The sequence below is a fragment of the Carettochelys insculpta genome, chromosome 8, assembly GCF_033958435.1.
Source record: "Carettochelys insculpta isolate YL-2023 chromosome 8, ASM3395843v1, whole genome shotgun sequence".
NCBI lineage: Eukaryota > Metazoa > Chordata > Testudines > Carettochelyidae > Carettochelys > Carettochelys insculpta.
In genome coordinates this window covers 72,844,445-72,869,430 of record NC_134144.1, presented here as the reverse complement: position 1 = coordinate 72,869,430, position 24,986 = coordinate 72,844,445, and the positions used below count along the sequence as shown (strand labels likewise).

At 53.8% G+C, this 24,986-nt stretch overlaps 1 long non-coding RNA gene across 2 annotated transcripts in view; it reads right to left on the bottom strand.

Moving 5' to 3' along the window:
- Positions 1-5,872: 5,872 nt before the first annotated feature.
- LOC142016940 (uncharacterized) overlaps positions 5,873-24,986 on the bottom strand; it is a 176,322-nt gene continuing 157,208 nt past the window's right edge. For both annotated transcript variants that reach the window (XR_012646414.1, XR_012646413.1), the window contains exons 3-5: positions 18,398-18,488; positions 8,556-9,900; positions 5,873-8,178 (exon numbers count right to left, since the gene is read on the bottom strand). This is a non-coding gene — a long non-coding RNA (uncharacterized LOC142016940). The remainder of the gene's footprint in view (positions 8,179-8,555; positions 9,901-18,397; positions 18,489-24,986) is intronic.

Sequence of the window (24,986 nt, the reverse complement as noted above, 5' to 3'; positions counted from 1 at the left end):
CTGGAGCACGGTCAGCATTTTGAAAACTGCCCCCAGCCTTGGATCCAAGCCTGCCTGAACTCTGGAGGACCCAGACCTTGGCTCATGAACTACCACTCGAGTCCATCCCTCATTACTCCCACCGCAAACATCAACCAGCACTTGGGGAAGAGGTTTTCTTGGAGGAATTAGGCTCCTTGCTCCAGGACTGCACATTCCTGGACCCACACGGCACGTGCTGGGCTCTGCCTCCCGCTGGCTGGAACGTTTTCAAGGCAATGGACTTTCTGAGAACTATGCTGCTCCCTGAAGTCAAAAGCTCCCACGGGGATGGCTCAATTTTGACAACTCTTCCATCAGGGCACTGGGGACGGGATCACCAGCTCTGGTCTAGACCAGGGTTCCTGCTAATTTTTTTTTCCATTCGGGGCAGAATAAATTTTGTTATGTGCACTAAGGCTTATTCAGTTGTGCACCACTCATAGAAACACATGCTGCTGCCTGTGGGCACTCTGTTACTCAGCTGCCCCACACTTGAATCTCTCCTGTGTGGCTGCCCAAATGCTCAGCTTATGGGGAACTCTGGTGTGGATTATGGCAAACCCACTTCCCCAGTGAATTAAACCAAACTGAATGAAGGCCACTTGAATTCTGAAGACAAGCATCCGCCCGGGGATTTAATGCTGTTTCATGACTCCCCTTTAAGTTTAGTTAATTTGGATTCATTTTGCCGAGCGTGCCCGTGTAGACGAACCCTAAACCTAAGTCCGAAACCCTGCAACAAGCCCCCAAGTAGAAGTGGTGGCTTGGATCAGCCCAGTTCTGCCATATGCTGGGGCGTCGGAGGCCTGACGCCTTTGGCAGCTTGGCCAGAGCCCAAGCAGGGGGAGCAGCCTAGCTGGCGCTGAGGGTGGGCAAGGCAGCGCAAACCCAAGTGCTTGCACCTGCAAACCCAGCCAACCCTAGGGCTGTAGGTTCGAGCCCCGCAGCTGTGTTCCTTGAACAGCCGAGGCATTGGGTTATGCTGTGTCTAGGCGAGCTTTCCGTCGGCCGCCATGCCAGGAACAAGCCCTGGCAGCCGGCCCGTTGGCTGTAAGGCTGTTAACCCCGCAGCCACCGGGCAAGAGCAGGACTGGAGCAAGCACAGCTCAGAGGGAACTGGGCGGGCAAAAGACACAGGGTTTAATTATAGTGGGAGCTGGTCTGGGAGGCCCGGTGATGCAGGCCTTGCTCTGCTCCAAAGTCAGAGGGGGCCAGGCACTGTGTGGAGGGTGCTTTGGTAGGGGCACCCTGAGGTGCTGGTGCTCAGGGGTGGGGTACCTGCAGCATCCCCTGGCTTGAAGTGGTTTCCATGAGACACAGGCTATTTCAGGGGGTCTCAGCCCCACCTCCCCTCCCCCAGAAAAATGGTACAGCCCCCTTGTTTGCACCTGCAGGGGGGTGCTGCGTGGCAGGGGTGGGGACAGGTTAGGAGCATGGGAGGGGGCTCAGGGCTGGGCTGAGGATGGGGGTGATGGGGGTGCAGGGGGTGAGGGCTTAGGCTGGGGGTGCATGCTCTGCCATGGGTCCAGGGAAAGGGGGTCAGGGCTGAGGGGGAGGGGTGTGATGTGGGTGGGGCATCTGGCTGCACCAGCAGGCACTGGGCTGGGTCTGCGGGGGAGGCGCTTGGTGTGCGGGTCTCTCCCCCAGCTCTCGCCGCGCAGCAGCCTGAGGTTGGGGGGACAGCACCCCTCCCTGGCTGCAGCAGCTCGGGCAGGGCCGGGATGGGGGAGAGGCCAGCCTGGCTCTGGGAGCCTTCTGCACAGCCCTGTGCCTTTGAGGGAACTTAGCTGCCTCTCTGCTTTGCAAGTGGAGGGGTAAGAACCCTTCGTCTGCAGCATGTTTACATGGGGATCCCCCCAACAGCTGCCTAAGGGCTCCCCTACCAAGCACGGGAGCAAAGGGGCCAGGACAGAGGCGTAAGCACTCGTGCACGGCCGTGGCATTTTCACTCCCAGCTTCCACAGGGTGTCCCACTGGGCGCACGTGTGATTCGATCACTGCAAACAGCCTCTGTGGCCCTCGCGGCAGTCGCTCCACAGTGGCACCAGTGACCATGGGAGCAGAGGCCGGGGCTGGGCTGGGGTGGGTTAACCTCCGGTTGGTGGGCCGGAGAGGGGTCCGCCGTGGTCTCAGCCGGAAGTTCTGCTGGGAGCCCCAGGCCGAAGAGGCGGCAGCTGCAGGCTGGTTGTGTGGGCAGAAGCTGCCTGGGTACCAGTCTCCCCAGCTGCCCCTGGCATGGGGAGGCTGAGTTGCTGCAGCTGTGGGCGTGGGGATGCTCTGCAGGGGAGTTAGCCCTGGGACTCTCCCTGCTGCCCATGGCCTGCTGAGTAACCGAGTGCGTGAGGAAGGGGTTGGGGGAGAGGGGAGGGAGGGGTGCACCTTAATCACACCCACATGGCACTCAGGGCCCAGGTGCTGATGGTATTTGGAGCCAGCTGTCAGCTAAGCCTCATGCAGCAGCACCAGGGCTCCCCAGCTTATAGGAGGGGAAACCGAGGCACACAAGGGCTGGGACTTGTGCTGGCTCTGTGGCAGAGCTGGGCAGCGAATCCAAGTCCCCTCAGGTGCCCCAACCCCAGCCCGATGGGTGTGAGATGAGGAAGGGAGAGGGACGCGGCGAGAGAGGCCTTTGCCGTGGCTTTCCAGCCCAGCTGTGCGTCACAACAAGGTGGCACACGCTGGTGAGCAACAGAAGCCAGGCCTGCCCTCTGCCTGGGTGAGGGACCATGGGGCAGGCGGGCGGGCGGGCACCCTGGTGAGCAGAACGTGCCAGGATAAGGTCGGTCTCCCTGGGAGCCACTCAACACAGCCCACGCCGATAAAGTGGGGTCAGGAGCTGGCGTCCCATATGCAGAGCCCCCTGCCTGCGAACTCTGGCCCAACCCAGGGAGAGGGACGCTACTGTCCCCTCCCCGGCATAAATTTGGGGTCTTTGGTCCACATGGAAACAACACCTGGCAGCTAGAGCTGGGAGCAAAGCTAGCACGTTGTCCAATTACCCCTGCGCTGCCAGCGGAGGGATGCGGGGAGCAGGAGAGATTACAGGCTCCTTCCCACCCACAGCCCCCCCCCGCACCGGCATAAATGCTAAGTCAGCCCCCAGGAGCAATCGCTTCCCATCCCGGAGCTGCAAGGGGGGGCACCCGGGGAGGGCCGGGGGGGCACCTGGTTTTGCAGGCTGGCTTTCAAATGGTTCTCACTCTCCCTTCCCCGCCCAGCTGTCTGTCTGTCTGTCTGTGTCTCCCAAGGGGTTCTTCTGATTCGCTGGGTTCCTCTCATTTTTTTTTTCCATTCGCAGGTGGAATAAATTTTATGTGCCACAAGGCTTTTGTGGATCTGCACCACCGAGAGTTACACAGGCTGCTGGCCCTCTGCCAATCAGCTTCAGCTCCAGCGCGGCATTGGCGGAGGCTGGGCCGCCAGGTGCTTTCCACAGTTCGGAGGCACATTCCAAGGCCGCCCCCGAAGGGCGATGGTGGGGACGCAGCTCAGGGGGTCTTGGGTCGGCGGATGGAGAGGTGAGGCCATGCAGCACCCTGGAACGAGGGAGGAGGTCAGAGCGGAGACAAGATTAATGGCACCAGAGAGCCCTTGACCCCGTCCAGGGCAGTCCGGCCCCATGGCATCGGGAATTGTGCCATTGACTTTCTGGGGGCTGGGATTTCACTCATGCCAGGCTGAACTCCCGCTCTCCCACCCCAGACTCCGCTGCCCCTTGGCGTACGCCCCACTGCTGTCTGTGTGCCCTGGCTCAGGGCCATTCCTGGCAGGGATCCTGCCTTGCGTGGCTGGTTGCTCACAAAGGGTTTCTTCCGCTGCTCCTTCCTGGCCCCTTAGAACCAGCTGTTTGCCAGAGGCCTGGTGCTGCCCTAGCTTGCCAAGCACAGCCCTCCTTGGCCTCCGCAGGCGCAAGGCCGCTGGGGCTCAGTGGGGTTGTCCCACTCACCCCAGAGCAGAACGGGGCCCTCTTTGGTTGTCTGATGAGGTGGGACCATCTGTCCCTGTGCCTTGTGGACTCACAGACTCGTTTATCCCCTGAAGGCACATTTTCTGCATCCAGGTGCCGACGTCTGCCACGGGCTGCAATGATGAAACCTCAAGAAAATTGCCTCCGGCTTCTAAGCAGCTCATACTTGGTGCTATGGCCCCTTGACGCCCAGCCAAGCCGCTGGGCACCGAGGACTCGAGGCAGCAGCCTGAAGGCCCTTAGCTCATGCCCCTATGCACCAGCGGTCTCTGTCAGCTGAGCGCTGGTGCGGCCGCCCAGGAGAGATTCAGGTGTTGCCCAGCTGATCAGCAGAGGGCCGGCAGCCTGTGTTTCCACTGGTGGCCCACGTCCACAAATGCCTTGTTGCACATAACAAAATTTATTCCTCCCGCAAATGGAAAAAAATGAGAGGAACCCTGCTGATTACCCAGCAAATAAGAAGGACCATTGGGGTGGCCATGCCTAGAACAGCCACACCGAGTGGCCGGCCAGCTCTGGACAGGAGCCTTGCCAAGGGCACGACTTCTGCCCTGGTAAGTCTTTGTTTGCGTGGTGCATCAGTGACCATGGGTGCAAAGCGGGAAAGCGAGCTCTCCTGTTACCCAGCAGGAAGGTGATGCAGACAGCTACCACCTGGGTTAGAAATTGGGATACTGCCCACTGGTGCTGGGTGCTGAGAGGGGGGAGGAACAGCCGGGCAGGCCAAAAGAAGCATCTACCTAGAAGCATCAGTGAAAGGACCTCGCCTCTGGATGCACCACAAGTAGGCATGGGCAAAGCCTGCTGAACCAAACCGGGCCTTCGGCAAGTCAGCGTCTGGCCAACAGGTAGCGTCAAGAGGGGAAGACAATGGCCAAACGCCGAGGAAACCTCTGCTCCAGAGCCTGGGACTTCCCAGACTCCATGGCTAATCCCCAGAATCTCCAAGCATGAAGAAGACAACAAGGGAGCCAGCTGGGGAAAGCTCCGTCCATGAACGGCCACTAGGAAGGTCAAGAGGAACCTTCACATCGCGGGTGTTTCACCGTGGAGCCTTCACCACCATGGAGGAGCCAGAGGGAAATGGGCCCAGAGGCATTTCCGTCCCTGTGGCAGACAAAGGGCCCATCAGGAGCTGTTGGCCGCAGAAGGGAAGGCGAAGATGGAGGTGCCTCGGCAGGGAATGTGTATTCCAGCAGCGGGCGCCTTTAAAAAAACAGAGGCAGGGAGGGCCGGGGGGAGAAGTTTCTCCAGATGTCAAAATTGCCCCGTCAGCGGCTGGCGAGGTTGGTTGCTGGCTCCGTCAGAAATTGATGGGGACCATGTGGAAACTGATGCAGGGGAGAGAGCGGATGCCAAGGCTTTTTATTTATTATTTCATTGCGTTTGCAGCTGCCTGTGTGTCACGGGCTGGCAAGCTGTGGCCCTGCGGCCTTGCACCGGAACAAGTAGCTCCATCAGGGAACGTGCGGTTCGGTCTGCTGCTGGACGTACGGAGGCACCTGGAGTCCTACCAAAGGGCTTGCCACTAATTGAACTAGGCCGGCTAATCACTCATTGTGGCCGCCAGGAGCAAATTCTAAGGGCGGGAGGGGTTAGGGTGGGGAGGGAGCATTAGAAATGCTGGGAACCATCCGTCTTGAAGAATTGGTCTCATTCTTTTTTGAGCCCCGTTAGGCTGTTGGCCTTCACAACATCTCCTGGCAAGGAGTTCCATGGGTTAACTGCATCCTGTGTGATGCTCGGAGACCGGGGAAAGCATCTCCTTCCTCTAGAACAGCATGGAAAGCTCCAGAGCAAGACTGGGGAGAGAAATCCTTAAAACATGACCTGCAAAACAACCCTCTAGGGTGGGTCCTTGAGCTACCTTCCAATGGATGAGTCCCATAGCTCATCTAGTCCAGCTCTAGCAATGGCTTTCTGAGAAGAGACATGGCCCAGCTGGGAGCAGGACTGGTTGCACATATTGCTTGTGAGGCAGGTGGTTTGGACCATGGCATAAGGAATGACAGCTCTGCATTGTTTCATTGGGTGACCTTGGGAATGTGGTCTCCTTGCCTGGGTTTCCAGGCAGGGGGGAAGGAGGTAACCTCAGAATGGCCAGAGTGGGTCAAACCAATGGTCTATCTAGCCCAGGATCCTGTCTTCTGACAGGGAAATGGACAGCACAGGTCATCTTCAAGTGATTTATCTGCTGTCCTCCACTCCCAGCAGCTGACAGTCAGAGGCCTAGAGATACCTGGAGCCTGGGGTTTGTGTTCCTGGCCATCTTGGCTAACAGCCACGGAGGGATCTGTCCTCCAGGAACTTTTCTCATTCTTTTTGGAACCCGGTTAGACTGGTGGACATCACTGGTGGATGTCCCCTGACAAGGAGTTCCACAGGCTGACCGAGCTGTGTGTGAAGAAGTACTTCCCTTTGCTTGCTTTAAAGCCTCTGCCTATTAATTTTATCAGGGAACTCCTGGCTATTGTGGTGTTTCAAAGGGTTAATAACGCTTCCCTGTGTACTTTCTGCACTTTATTTGTGACTGGTTACAAGCTCTGTCATAGAAAAGACACAACTAAGCTGTACACTCCGTCTTTGTGACCTCTCCTCCTAGTAAAGCTGTTCCATTCCCTGACACATTTTTGTTTCCTTTCTCTACACGTTTTCCTACTATTTTTTTTCTGAGAACAGGCAACCAGAACTGCACATGGTGTTCAGGATGTGGGTGTACCATGGACGTGTGTAGTGGCAATATGACATTTTCCAACCTAGTATCGGTCCCATTCCTAAGACTCCCCGACGTTCGGTTTGCTTTTTTGACTTCCGCTGCATGTTGAGTGGATGCTCTCAGGGAACTTAGCTGCCATGATTTCCAGGTCTCTTCTCTGAGTGCTCACCACTCTCTGACACCCCATCATTTTGAAGGTAGTGCTGCAATTATATTCTTCAACGTGCATTGCTTTGCCTTTGTCATCCCAACATTTCATCTGCCCGGTCACCTGGTTTCATGAAGTCCTTTTGGAGCATAAGCTTTTGTGGGCAAAGACCCACTATATCAGATCTGATGAAGCCGGTCTTTACCCTCGAAAGCTGACACCCAAAATGCCTTTTAGTCTATAAGGTGCCACAGGACTTCCTGTTGTTCCTGAAGATAGAGACTAACCCAGCTCCCCCTCTCTGATACTTGAAGTTCTTTTGTAACTCTTGCTACTCACCTTTGGACTTAACTGTCTTGAGTCATTTCGTAACATCTGCAGATGTTGCCACCTCGTTATTTACCCCTTTTCACAGTTCACGTACTAGTCTACTGACCAGCCCCGGTCCCATTACGGTACTTGGGGGAGCCTGCTCTTTCCTCCTCTCCCTTGTGAAAGTGACAATTTGTGTGCCCACCCTGGAACACTGGCTCACTTGCCATCAGGAGGAGTTGACGGCTTAACCCACAAAAGCTCATAACCCAATAAATGTGTTAGTCTCTAAGGTGCCACCAGAGACTTGCTGGTTTTGAAATTACAGACTAACTTGCCTTAAATATAGAGTCTGTTCTGGTACGGTCATATCATTAGGGAATATTTCACATAACGCCGGGCATGTAAGACATCAGATGATCTGCTGAGGCCCATTGTTCTCTCCAAACATGTCTGTCCTTAGTGTGGGTGAAGCTGTGGGATTTTGCTGCTGAGACGCTCAAACTTGTATCACTGCTGTCGCTGATGGATCCTGGGTTTCATGCTGCATTTGTCAGATCAGAAATTCTTCCGGGCGCCCCATTAACAGGTCGAAATATTGGGGTGTCACCCGCAGATAGGTAGACATGGGACCTCCTGCATAACAAAAGGGCAGGGAATTTCAGGGATCCCTGCGAGCAGTCCAAGAACACCCTGTGTTCGTCCTAGCGTCCGTGTTTTAGAAAGCGAAGTGGTGCTTTGGTCAGACTAGAAAGACAGCAGTGACACTGCCAACTTCAAGCCTCCAAAAACCATGAGTCAGGCCCTCTCGAATTATGAAATTGCTTTAAATACCAGGAGATTTTCAACAATAATAACCATTTCAGGTTTTCCTTTGCTTTCGGGTTTTTGGAGGCATTAGGGGTTGTGTTTGGCTCCTCTTCCCAGGCCTTTCTCTGCAACTGAGGGCAAGAGCCTTATTCTCTGTGGCTGAAAACAATTGGCAGCTCCGTCGCTTGGCTCCGGAGGCTGAGCCTGTAACAAAAAGACTCATTAAAGCTGACAGCAATAGCTACATACCCCCGCAACAACTTTGCATTTTCATAAACACACAGACCTCACAGCCAGCAGGGACCACTGGGTTTGTTTGGCGTGAATTCCTGCGTAATCTAGGCCAGAGGCTTCCCTGAACACAAGAATGGTCACGCTGAGTCAGGCTAAAGGTCCATCTAGCCCAGCATCCTGCCTTCTGACAGCGGCCGATGCCAGGTGCCCCAGAGGGAAAGGACAGAACAAGGAACACTCAAGTGATCCCTCCCCATCTCCCATTCCCAGCTTCTGACAAACAGAGGCGAGGGACACCATCCCTATCATCCCTGCTAATGGCCGTTGATCAACCTATCCTGACTTACCTAAGTTATTTTTTAACCCCTGTTATACTCTTGGCTTTCACAGCATCCTCCGGCAAGGAGTTCCACAGGTTGCCTGTGCATTGGGTTTGTTTGTTTGAAACCTGCTGCCTCTCAATTTCATTTGGTGACCCCTGGGTCTTGTGTTAAGCGAAGGTGTCAATAACACGTCTTTATCTATTTTCTCCACACTTGTCATGATTGCATAGACCATGATCCCCGCCTCCTTTGTTGTCTCTTTTCCAGGCTGAAGAGTCTCAGTCTTACTCATCTCTCTTCATAGGGCACCCACGCCAGACCCCTTTTCTGCACTTTTTCCATTGCCAAGATCAATTTTTGTGAGATGAGGAGACCACCTCTGCATGCGGTATTCAGGATGTGGCTGCACAAGGCATTTTTGTAGAGACAATCTGATATTGTCTGTCGTAAAACACTCAGCTGCTACTGAGGCACTCATAGGCACATTTGCTGTCTGAAACGTACTGTTGCATGTCTCTGTCACAGCTCACATTTTTTGTTGCGAATAACACGTTTGGTTTTTTTTGGACTTTAGAGAGAGCAGTAGAAACTTTTTCACTGGACTTAATTTTTCTTTAACAGTATTTTGGGCCTTTTGATGGCATCTCACTGAGAGAAAAAATAGTAAATGATGATTATGAATAATAAACATAATGCAGTAGACTGAATATTTATACTGTGGTCAAACCTAGAGGTCGCTGCTAGGTTGGCCTTCCCCCAGTGCTAGATGTTGTATAAATGTATCATCATAACAGGCCCTAGCTGCTCTATAGCACTTTTAATCTATAGATCTCAAAGCACTTTACAAAGGAGCTCGGTAATATCACCTTCCATTTACAAATTGGGAAACTGAGGCACAAACCGAGACTGATGTGGCTGAGGGTCATGTGTAACTACAAACAAGTGGACTCAAATCTGGGACCTCTGGAGTTTAGCACAGGAGCCTCTGTGGTTTGAGCTAAAAGCCAGCTGGCTTCCAGCTCAGGAGGCAGTGGAGGCTCACTATTTCTCTGTGTAAATGGTCTAGGTGCCACTAGCTGAGCTGGGAGTGTGGGTTACAACAGCTGAACTGGGACGAGAAGCCAGTTTTTCTGGCCCCAGCCCAATGCTCTGTCCATGGGGCCTTCCCGGTGACAGGGTAATAAATGACTGCCTCTGCCCAAGGATTTTGTCATCCCAACGACAAAGCTGCAGCTGGAAGGTGAGACAATACGGCGGCTGGGTTGGGTTAGGAGGGATGGTGATAAAGCAGGTGCTGCCCCATTCTTAGCTGGTCCACGGCGGTGTTCACAGCATCCCATCTGCATTGCCATGGGCTGGTCACGCTTTCCTGAGGGAGGCACAAATCGCTGCAGAGTTATGATTTCTTTAACCACAGAAGCCCTTAACCAACCAACCACCCGTCCTCCTGCAAACCTAATATCCTCTACATAATTGCACTAAGGCCTGGAATGATCTCTAGAGCTTTGACCCAGCTGAGAAAGGAAACCAGGGTGAAAGGGACAGGCCCGAGATTCCAGACTTTTGGAGGGGGATTGGCCATGTGATGAGCAGCAGCAGGTGGGAAGGGGAAATTAGGCGGCTTGATCCATGTGCTAAATTCAGCCCGAAGCTAACTAGAGCGTGTCTCCTTTTGCACCAGCATGGCAGGCAGAATGGGGGAAGCAGAGCCCTGCTCCAGGCAGCTCCGGCCCGGTTTGCTGAGGAAGAGCCGGTGAGGGAGAAGATGCAAGCCACGGCCATCACAACAAATACGGAGAGTTTTGTTTGGCACCAAGATTTTGGCACCTCTTCAGACATGTGCTGCTGAATGCTACCAGGCAGCCGGGTCTGCAGCACCCCATGTTAGCAGGCAATAAAATCAACACCCTTTGAAATGTTCCACAGTTGGCATCTGCCACTTGTGAGTCAGTCCGGTTGACACTTAGCATGGCCCAGCGGGGTCCCTTCCTGCGTTCAGTCCTAGCTAGTGATGCAGGCTCTGGTGAACAGCCTCCGGAGACTGCTCCATCCTAACCGTAGCTAGTGATGTGGTGGACTTCTGAAGGGTCTGGTGCACAACTTTCAAGCACCAACCTTCAGCTCCATCCTAGCTGGATGGAGCTTCTCCGTTTGCACACACAGCAGCAGGCGAGGGGCCCCCCTGATCCAGGAGATCCCACCTAGTGTCATGACCCATTTCTCAGCCCTGCCCATGCTCTTGTCTTCTTCCTCCCAGCTTCCGTGTCACCCCTCATGTCCCTGCCCGTCTTCCACTCCCTGTTCAATCAAGACCATCTTGTCCCATGGACCCTCCTCCTGCTTTCTTGGACCACCCAACCCCACGCTGCTGGGGCCAGCCACCCACCTGCCAGCCTGAGGCGCCCGAGGCCCATGCTGCCAGGGCCAGCCACCCCAGCCCCGCGATTCCCACAAGCTGGCCGGCCGGCTGCCCAAGCCCTGCAAGCCCCATGAGCCGCCCACCTGAGCCCCTCCCCTCCCACAAAACCAGGCACCACCAGCCCCCCCACTCTTACCCATCCCCATCCCCCTCACCTGAGCTAGGCACCCCCTGCCCCCCATCTAACCCCACCCTCCTCCTCTTCCCCTCCCCACCCCACTCAGTCCCCTTTGCAGGAGGCAGCTAACTCCACGTGGGTCTTCGCCGGCTGCCTGCTTCTTATAGTGGCTACGCCAGGTCACCCATGTAAAATGGCAGGAGCTGAGAGCTGGAAGCCAAGGCCGGATCTTTCTTCAGGTGGGTGGAACAATGGGGAGGAGCTGGGTCACCTCGCACCCCCTGGAATTTCTTCACCCCCCCGGGGGCACGCACCCCCAGTTTGGGAAACCATGGGCTGGAGTATCCATCTCCACTTAGAAAGCTTTAAAGTGGGGGTTCCCAAACTCCCGCCCCCCCTTTTGATTTTTGAGAAACCTTCATGCCCCCCTTTACCATCATCCCACCCCCCTTTTAACAAAAACTTCAATTTGTAATTTGAAATAGAAACAAAAACGTTATTTAAAATTAAAAATAAGCATAAATAATTTTTCTTAAGCCTCTTTGTGGGTCCCGTGGTGCAGCCCCAGCTGGCCAGCTGTCAGAGCCGCCCGCCTGAGCCTCATGCTGCTGGGGCCAGATGTCCACCCGCCCACCGACTGCCCAAGTCCCACGCCGCCAGGAGCAGCCCTCCTCCCTCCCACCCACCAGCCACCCACCCCAGCTGTGGGCCAGCTGGCTGAGGCCCATGCTATCAGGGCCAGCTACCCACCTGCCATCCCGAGCCCCATGCTGCTGGGGCCAGCCGCCCAAGCCCTGCTGTACCAGGGCCAGCCGTCTGAGCCCCACAAGTCCTGCAAGCTGGCTGGCTGCCCGAGCTCCACAAGTCCTGTGAGCCCCCTCCCCGGTCCTCCCATAAAGCCAGGCACCCCCAGCTCTCCATCCTTCTCCCCTGCAACCCACACTCACTCTCATTTGCAGAAGGCAGCCAGCTCCATGTTGGGCTTTGCCAGCTGCCTGCTTTTTATAGCGGCTGCGCCGGGTCGCCCACGTAAAATGGCAGGGGCTGAGAGCCGGAAGCAAAGGCCAGTTCTTTCTTCGGGTGGGGGGAATGATGGAGGGGCTGGGTTGCCTCACCCCCCCCCGGAATTTCTTCACCCCCTGGGGGGCACGCCCCCAGTGTGGGAAACCGTGGGCTAGCATGTCCATCTCCATTTAGATAGCGTTAAAGAAAGATGGCTCTTCGGCCATTGCCGCCTGCTGGAGACTCTCAAGAGCCAGGCCCCAGCTCGCTGTTAGGGCTGATAGCTTTCACTCAGCCCTCCCTGGCCATCCCCACCCCACCCCGCCGCTGGCAAAGAGACCCTGGTCATTTTAGGGCCGGGGCTCCGAACCTCCCCTGACTCCCCAAAATGGAGAGTTGTAACAGGGATCAAAGCCAAGGCATTGCTCAGGAGTTACCAGGCTGAACGAGGAGCCTCAAAGGAGTGATGTTAGAGGCACTGGGCTGGGGAAGGGAGCAGTGATTGTAAAGGACTTAACGGCGGGACACATACACACACACACACGCACATTATTACTCCACTTGCCAGCTGCTGCACTGGCAGGATTCCCCCCTGTGAAATTCCAGCTGGAAACCGCAGTGGCAGGCCGGAAACCCGTATCCCAAAGCAAGTGAGATGAATGAAGAGCTCAAAGACCATTCTTCCGCTGCAGCTGGCACTGGCCCTCACTGGAGCCAGAACTCTGGGGCTCCGCTTGCCCATCCCTGTGCGGAATTTTTCCACCCATGTGCGGAATGAATTTTGTCTGTGCACCCAGGCCTGTGCCAAAGTGCACCAACAGTAGAAACAAAACCTAGCGGTGGGCACTCTGCTAAGAAGCTGGGCAGCAGTGAAATCTCTCCTGAGCAGCTGTCCAAGTGCACAGCTTCCAGGGAACCCAGCCAGCTTCGTCCAGCCAGGTAATTCTGATGAGCTGTCAGGCCGGGAGATGGTGATGGTCCCCCTCAGCCAGCTTTAGCTTGCAGGGGCTATCTGTATAGTGTTGCTGCAGATTCTTTAACCTTCTCCTTATAGAGACAATTAGGTTACTCAGTCCAGATGTTAGGCCTGTGTTAACCATCCTGCTCTAATCCCAGGAATTAATGCAGGGCTGTCGAAAAGTCCCAAAGATGCTTGCCGAAGACCCGGAGGTGGAATGGAGCAGCATCCCTGTGGGTTGTTACTCATTATTATGAGATTATTTTATTAGGGTAATAGGCAGGCACCTCCATCAGGATCAGGCCCAAGTGGCATCAAGCACCATAACATGCTAGGGGAGGGACAGCTCAGCAGTTTGAGTATTAACTTGCTCAGTCTAGGGTTGCAAGTTCAGCCCTAGAAAGGGCTATTTAGGGATCTGGGGGAAATAGAAAGGAAGGAATGGTGCTTGGTCCTGCCAAGAGAGCAGGAAACTAGACCCCAGGGCCCTCCTGGCTTTGTGCGATGTGTATCTCCATGCATTGTTATTTATTAAGACTGTCTCTGCCCCAAGAAGTTTTAATTGTGGAAATCCTGAGATACATCCTCACCGGTCTCTACTGGGTGCTTAAAAAACTCTTTCTTTGGTCCTATTAATTTCATTTCCACCTGCACCTGGGACTTCTGAGAGGAAAAGAAACTGAGTGGATTGGGCACAGCATCGGCAGCTAGGGAAATCCAAATGCTAGCCCCAGTTCTTCCACTGGTTTGGGAGCTTCTCCGTGCTGGGCCTTGGTTTGGCCCCGTCGGAAAGTGAGTCTGCTTTTCCTTTCACGCCGATTGCTTGTGTGTGCACGTGACTTTGCCAGTGCATAATGAGGCCCGAAGTGGCACCGTTCATGTCGCCGGCCGCCTGCCCTTGGGGAGCCGTTGTCGACGTTGTTTAAATGTCTTCTTTAATCACGGTTCTGTGTTCCAAGGGAAATTGCCCTGCATGTATAAGTACATGTTTTCCTAAGCACATGGGTTCCTTTACATTGCAGCTTGCGGGATGAAAAGCAAACAAAACACAAAACTCAAAAATGAGACTGATGTGACCAAATCGCTGGTGTGCTTGTGGGGTTGGGAATTGTATGGATTTCTTTGCCCTCTGCTTCTTTCCTCGCCGGAGCTGAACGAGCGCTTCCGTCCCATGACCTTAAAAGTCCCGGGTTTCTCATCCGCCGGCTAAACCGACGGAATTTTTATCTCGCCTTATGCCTCAAAGTGTTCCATCGGCTGTGTGTAGACAGCGCCACAGGACACAGGCGCGTTGCGTAGCAGCGGGAGAAGGGAAACGGACCCATTCAAACGCTCATCACCGTTCAACACGCGTAGTCCACTAAGGACCTTCGAGCCCATTAGAGGGACCTTGGCGTTGCATCAGGAGCTGGGTAATGAAGTTTTCAGATCTGTACATGGGCTGATGGAGAGTTAGGGAGTGTAACATCAGGACAGCCACACTGGGTCAGATCAAAGGTCCATCCAGCCCAGTGTCCTGTCTTCCAACAGAGACCAATGCCAGGTGCCCCAGAGGGAATGAACAGAACAGGGAATCAGCCAGTGATCCCTCCCGTCATCCATTCCCAGCTTCTGACAAACAGAGGCCAGGGACACCATCCCTGGACCGATCCTTCATGAGTTTACCTAGTTCTTTTTTGAGACCTGTTCAAGTCCTGGTCTTCACAACATCCTCACAAGTGTGTGAAGCAATACTTTCTTTGGTTAGTTTCAAACCGGCTCCCCGTTCATTTAATTGGGCGCAGTGTCCTGGGGTGCTTTTGTCTCTCCTGTTGAGGTGGTGGAAGAGGCTGCAAAGCTGTGTTTGAGCAGGACAAGCGACTGAAGCAAGGCCCGATCTTTGTGAGGTTGGAGCATTCGCACCTCGGCACTATTCTGCCGAGTTATCGACTGAATGTTAGAACTCGCTGCTGAAAGGCTGGTTAAGAAGAGCTCATCTGCCATCACCACGCGTGTGACAACTTTGAAGAGCAGCGACGCGGACGCCTCGTTGGTGCTCGCGAGAGGAAGAAAGCAACAGCAGCAGCCGCGCCAACAGAGCCAGGACAATTCCCTCACCCCCACGGCAAACGCCCAGGCCGTTCAAAGCTGGGACTCCTCAGCCGCATGCGAGTCAACAACCGATAAGCCTGGGCAAGCTCAAGACGTCCTCGTCGGACACGATGGACCACCTACTACTATTTGCCATCACCACGCTGCCTTGCTTGTGGAGAAGCCAGAGAATTTCACCTCCGCCCTCCAAGTTGCTGTGGGACTGAACATCTCATGGCAGAAGACCCAGAGCAGAACCTCTGACCTGGGCCCCAGAACTGATGCAGGCGGGGGAGTGAAATACCATGGAAACCATTGACGAGTTCATCTGCCTGAGCTGCAAGCTGGGTTCAAACGGCGGCAGCAAAGCAAATATCGTCTAATGAGTACGTCTCGCCCCCTCCTGCAGAACGACTGTGTCTCACTTATGAAGTCTTTGCACCGAGACGCAGTTCAGGGTCCAGCAGACCCATGTACTAGCTGTGTTGCTGTGTGGGACAGAAACTTGAACATAGTAGAGGCAGCTGTGCAGGGGCTTGAGACAGTCCATATGTTCTGTCAGCACCAGATCCAGAGCAGAAAGTGGTTTGACTTTGAAGGAAATGTCACCATCTCTCCAGACCTGGCTTTCATTCAAACCCCGATCCCTATTTATAGCCAGGGGATCATTAGTCTGTCTAGCTACATCTGTCGTTTCTCACCTGCCGCCGAGAAGATGCACCTAGAGGAGACAGGAAGACACATCCGTGGCTGGTCTCATTCACAAGGCAGTACTGTCCATCGTGGCTTAGGAAAGGCCGAGTCAGCCATTACTCCCCTGTGCCCAGCTGTTTCGCACGCTGTGATTTAGACAACTCAGTGGCCTGCTGCCTGCAAACTCAGCCCTACGGGTGGGGTGACCATGTGTCCCTGGGCTGAATATGGGACAGCTAATGAGTTCAATGGCAATCAGTCAGAACGATGCAGTGCAAATGTCTAAATTAACCTCAGGCTGGCTGAGCGCCAGTTGAAAAGAAACACTGTGGCTTGTCTACGCTGTTTTTCGAGAGGGTTTTTCTTGGCAGAATAAAGCCCCTTGTGTCCACACTGCAAAGCTGGTTATTCTGCAATAACCGGGCGCTTAACTTGAAGTAGTAATGCCAGCAAAACAAATGACTTTTGCCACCCTCCCCTTTTCAATTTTGAAATTGACTCCGTGTTCACGAAGCGGAGGGAATTCCGACTTCATCGGCCTCCAGGGAGGCCGCCTGTCCTTGCTCTCATTTCGGAATTGGGCTCCCTCGGGTGACTGCTCCTTTGGGAAACGCTCTGGCAGTGCGAACGCGCTTTTCAGAGCTAACTCGCCCTGACGTCCTGACCTCGACGTAAGTTATTTCTGACAATCCCTGAGGAGCAGCCGTAGCCGGAGGCTGGCCTCTTTTCGTGTATCTTCTTTCCTGTCTGCACGGGAGCGGTGACACACACAGGACTTCCTGGACACCTCTCTCACACGGGGATGGGGCGACTGGCTCACCTGACCCTGCCCAGAGCTCGCCACACTCCATGCCTGGCTAGGCCCTGGCCTGGCCTGGTACCTAGTATCATGTCTGCTCAGGGTGACATGGTGTGGGAGGGGGAGGGGATATGCAGGGTCTCAGCTTCCCCTCCCTTCCCCCCTAATTTCTACCATGCTAGAATGTGAGCAGCAGCAGCTTTTCAGACCCCTGTGGAAGGGAAGGGACCGGAGCTGCTGCCTGCTGCAGAGAGGAGGTGGGAAGGGAGGACCTGGTCTTCCCCCCTCGTGTCCTGTTCCCCAGTGGCTAGAAGCAGCTTGTTCCTTGCTGCCCGCACTGTGTAGAAAGGCAGAGAACACCTCCAAGCCGCTCCTGCCCACTGACCTAACCCCGCTGCCTCTTGTCCAGCTGCAGCGAGGGCAGGAAGGGGTAACGCCTAAGAATGCATTGAGCACCAGAGCCCAGGGAACCCTAACCCCTAACCCTAACCCTAACCCTAACCCGACTGCAGGGGTTCCCGGGAACCGGCCAGAGAAGAGGCTCAGCAGTTGGGGAATGCCCGGGAACAGGGCAGCCCCATGCTCCCGGGGGGTAGGACCTAGGGTTGGGGTGGTGTGGGAAGAGGGTGCTGAGTGCCCCTGCCTGGGGGAGTTGCTGTGGAGTCTTCAGGATCAGGGCGTGAACAGTCTGGAAAATGCTTCCCTTCCCGCCACCGCAGTTTAGCAGAGGGGTCGTGAAGCTGCCCTGGGCCAGCGAGCGTCCCCTGGGGCCCAGCCCAGGCAGAGGTGAGCTGGGAAGGAAGGACCCTGCTGGCCAGGTTGTTGGTGAGCTGAGTGAGCAGGTCCTGCACTGACCGAGCAGCCGGGGGAGCAGTCAGCCCTGCACACTGTAGCTTTGCACAACTACCAGCTTTACACACTCATCCCCATCACCAGCCACTGGACCCTCCTTCCCACACACTCACCCCTGTTGGGTGGGAGGCTGGCAAGCCAGGATGGGACCAGCTGTAAGCCCCACTGGGGGGCACCCAGAAAATATGGGGCAATTCGCCCATTTTTAAGGAAAAACTCAGGACACCGGCAGGAGGGCTGAAGAATGGGCTTGTCCCCTTAAAAATGGGGCAACCAGTCACCCGACGTATGAGGAACCTGTGACCTGCCCGGCACCTCTGTCTTGATGACCCTTTCTTAAGAGCCCCAGAGCAGGTTTTCTCCAGCAGTGGACAGATGAGATACCAAGCTCTGTCCTGTGTCCTGGCCATGGGACATGCTCTAGAAGGCTGTGGCCATCCTGGAAGTGGTGGTGGGGGGTCCCAGAAAGACTGGGGAGAAGGCCAGGGACTTGGGAAGTGTTGGTAGGTGCCTGCGGAGCTGACTCTGAAGTCGGCACAGAACCATGCCAAAGAATGGGGTCTTCAGCCGTGAAGTACCTTTCTGCCGGTGTGCCAACACTTCCCCCAGCTCTCCAGGGCCAGATAACCCTCACATCCAGCCTCCAAACTTTGGGGAGTTTGGCTGCCACATCAAAGCGAGAACTTTCACATTGATTTCAATTGGAGCAGGGCCAGGTCCCTGTCGTATAAAAGCCCTGGGATCTGTACACCAGAGGGGAGCCAGAGGTCTGCCGGAATAAAGCAGGAGCAGTTCTTGGCGTGTTTTGCCAAGGTGGAATCAGAAGTCTGGGCAACACTTTTGAAACAAGCGGAAGATTTCCATTTTCTCTAGCCAGTTTTGTCCCTTCCTAACATTGCCGTCACAGACGTAAGCCAACCCCCAGCCCCGCTGGCTTTGCCTCCGTCTGCGTCACCTTTCAATCCTTTGGCTGTAGATCACCTTCAGTTCCAGCCAAGACACATCCTGGCCCAAGCACACGCGGGATCCTTCCCTCCAGGAGCTCTCTGGGGTGGAAAAATGTATCAGAAAAGAAGCCCCCAGCTCTCAAGCAAATATCCCCCTCCCCCAACACATCTGCACACTTGCAACCCTCCTAAACTGGAAAACAAGCCGATTCTCAAGCATCCCCTGGCAGGAGACCTTTGCAATTAACACATCTATCAAATTATATACTGGGAGCTCGCTACAACTCATGGCGTGTTCCCCAGGAGAGAGGTGGGAGGAAAACATGAGGGAAACCTTCTGCACAGCTCCAGCTCCCTGAAAGTGGAGCCGAACAGAGCACAGTTTTTGTTTTGTTTTTTGGCCAGAACCACTCTTTTGTGTTGTGCTTGGTGTGTGCCTGCAGGGCCCTGGGTTTCCCTGAAGATCTGTGTCTCAGCACTGGGGACACCGGGGCTGTGGAAATGACCCATGGGCTGGCCAAAGGAGTCATCTGTGCAGCTGTGTGTGAATCCCCCCAGCTGGGAAAACCATTCTCCTGCTGCGTGCAGCAACCTCTGCGTGGCACATGCAAGAGGACACGGGGGAGTCGGTCGAACCTTTCCATCGTTCACAGCCTGCAGCTTCCACGCAGTGAGCGATCTGCCCTCTTACGCCTCTCTTTTATCCCCAGGGGACACGTTTAGCCCCAGTGTGAGCCAGCCAAAGCCAAAAGAACATACGAACAGCCACACTGGGTCAGATCAAAGGCCATCCAGCCCACTGTCCTGTCTGCCAACAGGAGCCAATGCTGGGTGTCCTAGAGAGAGTGAACGTGACAGGAGATCAGTGGTTTGAGCGTTAACCTGCCAAACCTGCCATTGAGAGCTCAAGCCTCGAGGGGGCCATTTAGGCACCTGGGGGCAAAGAGATTTAAAAAAAAAACCTGTCAGGGAGGGTGATAGGGTCTGCTGTAAGGGCAGGGGGCTGGAGTCTATGACCTCTGAAGGTCACTTGCAGCTCTCTGAGATAGGTATGTCTCCATTTATTCTACGGTGGCCTGGCTAGCTCAGTTGATGGCGCATGAGACTTTTAATTGCAGGGTCATGGGTTCAACACCCCCCCCCATGCTGGGTGGCTGCTTCTAGCATGAGTGGTAGCTCAGTGGTTTGGGCATTAGTCTCTTAAACCTGGGGTTATGAGCTCAATCCTTTAGCGTTTGGGGCAAATAGACATCAGGGATGGTGTTTGCTCCTGTCAAGGGAGCTGGGATAGATCATCTCCTGAGGTCCCTTCCAACTCTCAGAGACAAGTACCTCCAACTCAAAGGGAAAAAATTATCCCTCCTCTGCTATCTATTCCCAGCCTCTGATAAACAGAAGCAAGGGACACCTTCCCTAGCCATCAAGGGGCCCAACCTCCATCAACTTGTCTAGCTCTTCATTGAACCCTGGTAAAGGCCTGGTCTTCACAACCTTCTCTGACCAGGAGTTATCTAGGCTGACTGCATCACATGAAGAAGCTCTTCCTTTCGTTTGCTTTAAACCTGCTACCTATTAATCTCATTGAGTGACCCCTAGTTCTTGTGTTACAGCAAGTTAATACCTTTTCCTCATGCACTGTCTCCTCGCCAGTTGTGATTTTTGTAGACCTCCAACCTTAACCCCCAGTAATATCATCTTTACAGCAGAAAACCCCCAGCCTTTTTACTCTCTCCTCATATGGAGCCTATTCCAGACCCCTCTTCATTTTTGTTGCCCTTTTCTGAACTTTTTCCAGTGCTGAGATCTCTGTTTTGAGATGAAAAACCATGTGAGTCAGGGACATTGCTGCTGGGGTGAATTTGGCCCAGACATCCTAGTTGTCCTGTATTTGTTCACTGGCAGGGCCAGATTCAGCAAAGGCCCTAAAAGCTGCTGTGTAAGGCTCCAGCGTCAGGAGTCATGTGATTACATCAGCCCCTCTGCTTCCATTAACGTGAAAAAGGCATTTCCAGCCCTCACAGTAGCAAAGGAAACTTGAGACTATACAAGAGAGGGGATCAACGGAGAGCCTGAATCAAAGCCACATGTAGGGAGAGAAGTCGCTCCAGGCATCTCAAAGGGGTGTTAATGCCATGGCCCACTGCTCTCAGGATCCTGTCCACACCATCCCAGCTTTCTGGCCCAGCTCAGCTGGCTCACTGGCTAAAGCGGATAACCAAGCATCCCAAGTGGGCTGGATTGAAATCACCATCCACCTGTTTATGTTAGCACACAACCCCACAGCGATGTTCATTTGCATTCCCACTGGGAAGCGCTGTCGTTCAAGGGTCTCTCAGGCTCACTGCTGTACACTGAGCTGGGGTAGGTCTGAAGAATGAGACCCCAGTGTGTGTGTTTGTATGTCTGGGCAGGGGTACACAAGCCCCACGCCAGGCAAGCAGGGGCTGGTGAGTTAATGTGGACTCACATGGCCCCAGCCCACCACACTTGCGAGAGGTGCCAGGGCCGGACGGAGGAGCTTCAAAGGGGACAACAGAACACAGCTGATGGTAGATGAGTTCTTCAGTTCTCAGCTCACGGAGAGGCTTCGGCTGGCCTCTGCCAGGGGGCCTGTCCCTGATGTTGGTCCACTTTTGGAGTGGACTAGTTCTAGACCTGCTGGAGCCACTGCCGACCAGAAGCCCTTTGAAGGACAGGAGCCTTCATACACCCATGGTGCAATTCATCAGTGTGAGCGGCTTCTTGTGTTCATTGGCGGCCCTGCAAGGGTCCAGCTGTCTGGGGCCCAGCCGGAGATGGAGCCTCTTATGCCTAGAGTGGTGTGATGTCAAAATCAGTCATCACAGACTAGAGGCCTGGTCTGGGGCCTAGAGGAGCCCTGGAGAGGGAACTTGATGACAGTGTGCAAACTTCATCTAACCTAAGTTCACTTTAGACAAAAACCATGGCCAGCAAAAAGGGACTTTTCACGCCCTTTGCTCGCTCTTCAGGTCTACCCCAGCTCACCTCACAGCAGTGAGCCTGAGATACGCTTGAACGACACCACTTCCCAGTGGGAACGCAAATGAACAGCGCTGTGGGGTCGTGTGCTAACATAACCAGGTGTTACGATCCATGGCCCTAGGAGATAAATTTTTAGACATGTCTTCTCTGTGTTGTTTCACAACACTAAGTGACATCAGTAAAATCAATGGGGTTGGGATGTTAGATATTATTAAAAAAAGGGATAGAAAATAAGACAAGGAGTATCTTACTGCCCCTATATAAACCTATGATATGCCCACACTTTGAATGCTGTCTACAGATGTGGCCTCCTCACCTAAAAAAAGATATCCTGGCACTTAAAAAGGTTCAGAAAAGGGCAACTAGAATGATTAGGGGCTTGGAACAGGTCCCGTCTGAGGAGAGGCTAAGAAGTTTGGGACTTTTCAGTTTAGAAAAGAGGAGACTGAGGGGGGACATGATAGAGGTGTATAAAATTATGACAGGTGTGGAGAGGGTGAATAAGGAGAAGTTATTTACTTATGTCCATAATACAAGAACTAGAGGACACCAAATGAAATTAATGGGTAGCAGGTTTAAAACTAACAAAAGAAAGTTCTTCTTCACTCAGCCCATAGTTAACCTGTGGAACTCCTTGCCAGAGGAGACTGAGAAGGCTGGGACTGTAACAGAATTTAAGAAAGAGGTGGATAAATTCATGGTTAGGTCCATAAAAGTCTATTAGCCAAGGGTAGGAATGGTGTCCCTGGCCTCTGATTGTCAGAGGCTGGAGATGGATGGCAGGAGACAAATTGCTTGATCATTGTCTTCAGTCCACCCCCTCTGGGGCACCTGGCACTGGCCACTGTCGGCAGACAGGCTACTGGGCTAGATGGACCTTTGGTCTGACCCAGTATGGCCGTTCTTATGTTCTTATGTTTTTTTTTAAAACACGTTTACAGGCTGATTGGACTTGAGGGATGATGTGGAGGGTTCCCGCTAATTTTTCTCCATCTGTGTCCAGAATAAATTTTGTTACATGCACCAAGGTATGTGCGGATGCACACCACCCATAGAAACACATGCTGCCAGCTGTGGGTGGCTGTGGGTGCTCAGCTAATCAGCTGGGCTGCACCTGAATCTCTCCCAAGTGCTCGGCTTACAGCGAACACTGACGGTGTAGCCCAGTGGGTGGGCAGCTGTCTGGAAAACAGGACTGCCAGGGTTAGTTCGTGGAGTCATCTCTGACTAGTCGCTGTAACATGGAGCGAAGGATACCTGCTGTCCTTTGTAATGTGAAAAGATACGATTTAAATAAAACACATCTAGAGAGAATGTAACATCCGCTATTTCAATTAAAAAAGCCACAAGAAATTGCAAGCGGTGGGATATTCGATTCTTGTTAAAATCGTTTTACCAAATGCAAGTATCTCAGAAGGAGGACAGCTGAGCATGTCTGTCCATAGCGAGGGGTCTCAGGTGAAAGTGATTGTAGAAACAACCGAGCGCACATTGGAGTATGAGATCTTTCATCATCCACCCCGGCCCGGACAAAGCCAGGAGACCAGCCAAGCTTGTCTTCTTTCTAACTCCTCATGGGGGTCAGGCCCTGGTGGGTCAGGCTGGAAGATAAGCGAGCGTGGCGCACGCAGAGGGTTTTATAATAACGCAGTGGTTACAGAAAACTGCTTAATGGGGACCAGCTGGGGAGTTGTAGTCTCAATCACCTTAACGACATTCCGCTCTAAGCTGTGTTTAAGGAGCAGGGTTGTAACAACATGCCTGGCCGGCCGGATGCCCCAGCAGGATTAGCTCACTGATGTGTGTGTTTGCAAGGCAGGCTCTCGGTGTTTGCCTCCCTCGCTCTGTGTGGATTTCAGGTGGTGTGCACACCTTAGATTTTCCTGGGTGTGTTCAGTTCTGCTCCCTCCTCCCCCCTCACTTCAGACCTCAAGACCTTTGGAGGAGGGCTGGGTACCGCTCTCTTCTGAGTGGCATATTAGGTTGCATCAAGAGGAGCGTTGCCAGTAGATCCAGAGAAGTGATTATTCCTCTTTATTCGGCTTTGGTGAGGCCGCATCTGGAGTACTGTGTCCAGTTCTGGGCCCCCAGTTATCGGAAGGATGTGGACATGCTGGAGAGGGTCCAGCGGAGGGCGACCAAAATAATTAGGGGGCTGGAGCATGTGACCTATGAAGAAAGGTTGAGGGAATTGGGTCTGTTTAGTCTGCAGAAGAGAAGACTGAGGGGGGACTTGATAACAGCCTTCAACTTACTGAAGGGAGGCTGCAAAGAGGCTGGAGAGAGGCTGTTCACAGTGGTCACGGATGGCAGAACACAGAACGATGGTCTCAAGTTGCGGTTGGGAAGGTCCCGGTTGAACATTAGGAAAAACGTTTTCCCTAGGAGGGTGGTGAAGCATTGGAATGTTCTACCCGGGGGAGTAGTGGAGTCTCCATCCCTGGAGGTGTTTGAGTCTCAGCTCGACAAAGCCCTGGCGGGGCTGATCCGATGGGTTTGGTTCTGACTAGGGCAGGGGGCTGGACTCGATGGCTTTTTTAGGTCTCTTCCAGCTCTGTTGTTCTCTGGTTCTAGGAAAAGCTGAGGTGCATTCTTCATCAGGGAGAGGCTGTTCTAAGAATATAAGACTGGTCACTTCTGGGTGGCACCAATGGTCCAGCTAGGCCAGTATCCCGTTTTCCAACAGTGGCCAACGCCAGGTGCTCCCAGGGGAGTGAACAGAGCAAGGAATCATCCCATGGTCCATCCCCTGTCGGCTCTCCCTGACCATCTTGGCCAATAACCACCGACAGACCTGCCCTCCCTGAATTTATCGAGCTCTTTGTCAACTCTGCTATAGTTTGGCCTTCACAACGCCCTGCAGCAATGAGTTCCACAGGTCGGCCATGCATTGTGCAAGGAAATACCTTTTGGTTTGTTTGCTTGTTCGTTTGCACCCTCTCACTGTGATACGCCCGCCCAGGAAGCCCGTGTGCTGCTGTCTCAGTGGCCCCTGGGCCTTCCCAGCAGAGTAGCTTGCAGTGTAAAATAAGAAGCTCCTTCGCTTTGTTAAAGGAACGTCGCCCTTCTCAAGAGACAGAAGCTGCACGTTCCTTCCTCCCCCGTTCCCGTCAATTGGAATAGGGCACCTAAATCCCTTTGGCAGCATTGAGAATTTCAGCTAGGTATGAGACGGAGTGTGTGCACGTGTAAGTCACAAACCTAGCGCATGGGTCACTGCCCCACAGAGCGGCACCTAGACTACTTACAGTGAGAAAGAGCAAGTCACCCGCGCAGCCTGAGCTGTGAGTCAGCAGGCTTGTAGCTCACACCGTAAAGGCTCCTGCCCTGCACAGGTGCCCCTCTTCATTGTTGCATGAGCAGTGGATGCTTGAGAAGCCCTTTTGCAATCAGAAACTCCACCGTGAGGATTGTCCCAAGGGGATTATTATATAATTACCTAACACTTTGCATCCATAGCTCCTAACTCCAGCCTACTAGCCCCATTTTTCAGCTGGAGAAACCAAGGCACAAAATAGAAAGTGGCTTGATAAAGGTGAGGACAGAACCCAGGACTCCTGACTCCTTGCCCACTGTCCTCCTACATGGACCCAG